Source organism: Castor canadensis, chromosome 12 (assembly GCF_047511655.1).
Source record: "Castor canadensis chromosome 12, mCasCan1.hap1v2, whole genome shotgun sequence".
In the NCBI taxonomy this organism is placed as follows: domain Eukaryota; kingdom Metazoa; phylum Chordata; class Mammalia; order Rodentia; family Castoridae; genus Castor; species Castor canadensis.
The window spans coordinates 111,594,768-111,600,134 of NC_133397.1; positions in this window are offsets into that span (position 1 = coordinate 111,594,768).

The window sequence follows — 5,367 nt, forward strand, 5'->3', positions numbered from 1 at the left end:
GAAACCTTTCTGTTATGCATTTCTAATTTAATTCCTTTGTGGTCAGGAAATACATTTCGTATGGATTAAACCTTTTTTAATTTGTTGAAACACTTTATTAATGGCTTACAATATTTCCTGTCATGGTGAAAGTTCTGTATATACTTAAAAATAATACATTTCTGTGTATACTTAAAGTGGATTTCTTGTAAGTAGCACATATTTGAGTGTTGCTTTTTTATGCAATTTAACAATTTCTGTTTTTAATTTGTATTGTTTAGGCCACTGACATTTTTATTTTACTTATTCTTTTGGTGGGATGGGATTTGAACTCAGAGCTCTGTGCTTGCAAAGCAGGGTCTTGACCACTTGAGCCACATGTCCAGTCCATTTTTGCTCTGGTTATTTTGGAGATAGAGTCTTACAAACTCCCAGGCCAGTCTGGCCTCAAACATCTGTCCTCCCTTAGTCTCCCAAGTAGCTAGGATTATAGGCATGTGCCCTGCTAGGCCATTTCCATTTTAAATGATTGTTAATATGTCTGACTTTAAATCAACAATCTTGCCATTTTTCTATCATCTGCTTTTATTCTCCTTGCCCTCTTTTTGTTTTGGGTTAAGTATTTTTATTATTGTATTTTTTTGTTGGCTTATTTGTTTTGCTTCTTAAACATTTTTTGGTGGTTTGCTTTAAAAAAAAATTTTTTTTTTGGCATTATTGGGGTTTGAACTCAGGGCCTTGAGCTTGCTAGGCAGGCACTCTACCACTTGAATCATCCTCCCAGCCTTTTTTTTTGAGATAGGGTCTTGAGTTTACGCCTGGACTGCAGTCCTGTTGACACTTCCTGAGTGGCTGAGTAGCTGGGGTTTTTTGTTGTTGTTGAAACAGGTTCTAACTACGTAGCCATGGCTGGGCTTGAATTTAACCTCCTTCCTGAGTCTCCTGAGTCTGGGATTACCACTACACCTGGCTTCATTTTCTTTTCTTTTTTTTCTTTTTTGGTAGTTCTAGGGATCAAACCCAGGACTTCTCACATGCTAGGCCAGTGGCATGCCACTGAGCTACATCCTCCAGCTCCCTCATTTTCCTTTGCCTGAACTATTCCCTCTGACGTTTCTTATGCTGTGGGTCCACTGCTGATGAATTCTTAGACTGTGCATGTTTGAAGTAAGTCTTTATTTTTCCTTTTTTTGGTGGGACTAGAGTTTGAACTCAGGGCTTCACACTTGCAAACCAGATGCTTTACTGCATGAGTCACAACTCCAACCCTGTTTTTTTTTTTTTCCCCCCTTTTAGGGAACTCAGGGCCTCATGCTTTGCTAGGCAAGCACTCTCCCACTTAAGACACTCTGCCAGCCCTTTTTTGTGTTGGGTATTTTGGAGATAGGGCTTTGGGAACTATTTGCTTGAGCTGGCCTCAAACCTAGATGCTCCTGATCGCTGCCTCTCAAGTAGTTAGGATTACAGGTATAGCCCCTGGTGCCTGACCCTGTTTTTTTTTTCTTTCTTTTTTTTAAGATAGGGTCTTGCTGTGCAGCCAAGGATGGCCTCAAATTTGTGATATTTGTGATCCTCCTACCTCAGGTTCCTGAGTGCTGGGATTATAGACATGCACCACCTTGTGTGGCTTCCTTTGGGAATTTCACTATAGAATTCTAGTATAACAGAATTCAGTACTGAGTTTCCTCAGCACTTACAGCTGTCACACAACTATCTTAAGGACTGAATTGTCACTAATACAAACACTAATCAAATACTAATTGTCATTGTATCCTTTCTAATCTGTGTATCTAACTTCCTCCCTCTCTTTATTATTGGCTTTAAGCAATGATGACATTTCTTGTAGTTTCCCTCATGTTTCTTTTGCTAGGTTCATTAACATCTTTTTCTACCTGTGGACTTACCATTTTCATCAAATTTGAAACATATTAGCCATTATTTGTTTAAATCATTTCTTTTAGGGATGCCAATAAAACTTGTATTAGGTCACTTGAACTTATTCCAAAATTCACTGATTTGGGGGCTCTTTTTTATGTGTGTGTGGGACTGAGGTTTGAACTCAGAGCATTGCTCTTGCAGAGCAGGCTCTCTGTTATTTGGGAGATGGGGCTTGTGAACTATCTGCCTCCCAATCTCAGCCTCCCAAGTAGCTAGGATTACAGGTGTGAGTCACTAGCACCCAGCCTCAATGATGTTTTTTTGAAAAAGTATCTTTTTTTTCTAATGTTCTGTGTTTCATTTTGGGTAGTTTTAACTGCTATTTCTTCAATTTTAATGATCATTTTTCTAGATCATTAAAAACACCAGTATTTGTGTCATCTCAAGTACTCTGATTTTTTGTGTGTAACAGTTTGATTTGGGTCTGTTCTTCATCTCTCAGGTCTAATTAATAAGCTCAATCTTCTCTCACCTTGAACATCTGGAATATACTATAGTAGCTGTTTTGGTGTACTTGCTGCTTCTGTCACTGTGTCATTGGGGATAATTTTTGACTGGTTGATTTTTCTTTTAATCATTTGCCATGTTTTTCAGCTTCTTTTTGCATGCCTTATAATTTTTTACTGGATGCTGGTTAGTTTTGTTCTCCTATACTACTTCTTTCTCTTCCTCCTCCTCCTCCCCCTCCCCCTCCCCTGCCTCCTCCTCTTCTTTTTGGTAATAATGGGGGTTGAACTCAGGGTCAAGAGTCCCTCTTGAGCCACTCTGCCAGCTCTAATGGCAGTGTTCTTGTTTCTGTTTTCTTGACAATATGGGGTTTGAATTATTGAGCCCCTCCCATCCCCCCTCTACATATTCCTGAATTGTGTTCTGGGAGACAGTTATTTAGAAATACTTTGAGGCAGTTATTTAGAAATACTTTGATCCTTTTGAGTCTTGCTTTCATTTTAAAATTTTTCATTAATTTTTCCATTTTAAAATTTAATGTTTTTAAATTAAATTCATTTTTCACATGTATCCTCTTAACATCCCTCCTCTCCTCAGATCACGAGTAGACAGCAATTCTTACCTGAAAAGAAAAGCAGAGGCAGCCCCAGGAGGTCAAGATCCTAAGGCCTTGACATTAGAGGGAGATGGTATTTGAAGGCCCAGTGAAAGGGGTTACTACCCGTTTCTCACTGTGACCCCTCTGTGTCCCCTAAAACCCTTCCCACTCTGAGATGGAGAACTTTTGTCTCCTTCAGGGTGGGCCTTGAATAAACCTGTTTCCTGTTTTATTCTATCAAAAAATTGTTTTGACTGATACATAAAAACAAAAACTATACATATTAGTGAGGTGCAAAGTGATTTTATATATATGTGTATGTTACATAATGCTTAACGCTTAAATCAAGCTAAACATATTTATCTCCTCAAACATTTATTATTTCTTTGTCTTTTATTGTTGCTATTTTATTTTGTTTATATTTTTGAGATAGGGTCTTGCTATATTGTCCAGGCCGGCCTCAAACTCTATCCTCCTATCTTAGTAGCTGGGATTATAGACATACACCCCCACACCTGGCACAAACAAATATATATTCTTTGATTGTATCTTTCTATGCAGGGTGCATTTACTATTTACTGCATGACTGAGTATTTTCTTTTTTTTTCATTTTTCTTTTATTATTCATATGTGCATACAAGGCTTGGTTCATTTCTCCCCCCTGCCCCCACCCCCTCCCTTACCACACACTCCACCCCCTCCCGCTCCCCCCCCTCAATACCCAGCAGAAACTATTTTGCCCTTATCTCTAATTTTGTTGTAGAGAGAGTATAAGCAATAATAGGAAGGAACAAGGGGTTTTGCTGATTGAGATAAGGATAGCTATACAGGGCATTGACTCACATTGATTTCCTGTGCGTGGGTGTTACCTTCTAGGTTAATTCTTTTTGATCTAACCTTTTCTCTAGTTCCTGGTCCCCTTTTCCTATTGGCCTCAGTTGCTTTAAGGTATCTGCTTTAGTTTCTCTGCATTAAGGGCAACAAATGCTAGCTAGTTTTTTAGGTGTCTTACCTATCCTCACCCCTCCCTTGTGTGCACTCGCTTTTATCATGTGATCAAAGTCCAATCCCCTTGTTGTGTTTGCCCTTGATCTAATGTCCACATATGAGGGAGAACATACGATTTTTGGTCTTTTGGGCCAGGCTAACCTCACTCAGAATGATGTTCTCCAATTCCATCCATTTACCAGCAAATGATAACATTTTGTTCTTCTTCATGGCTGCATAAAATTCCATTGTGTATAGATACCACATTTTCTTAATCCATTCGTCAGTGCTGGGGCATCTTGGCTGTTTCCATAACTTGGCTATTGTGAATTGACTGAGTATTTTCTTGACAAGAGAGATTTGTTTTGGTTAGGCATTGATGAGGAATAAATTGCCTACTTATAATTTTATACATCAGATAATAGGAAGAATTTTCTACAGGTCATTTCTGGCTCCACACATTTAAAGCCTGGTTTCTCCTTCACTTTCCTCTTTACTTTTAGTGCCGGGCACTAAGGATGTGTTCAGAGAACACCGTTTTTGACACTGCTTCTTCATGTCTTTCAGTCAGGCAAGACAGCAAAGTGACTGTTCCTAGAAGCCATTCCTGTATGGCATGGGCAACAAAAACTCAAGTATAAACAGAACTGTCTGCAGATCACAGAAATATATTTAACTCAAAAACTAGAGCCCCTTGGCTGGAGGAGCAGCTCACTGGAAGGGTGTGTGCTCAGCCCACACAAAGCCCTGAGGCCAATCCCCAGCCCCCAAAGAGAAACAAAACAAAACAAGAATAAACCCCAAATACCCCTAAAAGAGTCCCCTGTCGATTTACCTTAAGCTGAGTTCCCAAAATGCTTGTAGCCACCATTTCAAGGCTATCCAACGTGAGGGATATGGGGTATAGAAAAGGAGTGAAAAGAGAGCAGTGAAGATATGTTTAGGGCTGGCGGGGTGGCTCAAGTGGTAGAGGGCCTGCCTAGCAAGTGCGAGAGGCTCTGAGTTCAAACCCCAGGACCGCTCAAAAGAAAAGAAAAGATACTTAGGCTTGTGAGTTCTGTAAGGATATACAGCCAATTGCTTGGGCTTTTTGGGGGTTGGGAGGGGTGCTGCCAGTGATGGGCCTTGAACCTGAAGCTTCCTTAGCTTGGTAGGGAGCCTGAGCTCAGGACCCCCTCACTTCCAGCTCCCAGACCCCTGCAGAGCTGCCTTTCCCCATTCCCACTCACTTCTCCAGATCCACAGCCCACCTCAGACTTCCCACCACAAACACCATGCCTGTTGGCAACTTGGTGCAGTACATATACTAAAAATTCTTCTCCACCAGGGAACATTTACCTCTCCTTCAAGACCAGTACAAAGCTAGGTGTTGGTGGCTCACACCTGTAATCCTAGCTACTCAGGAGGCAGAGATCAGG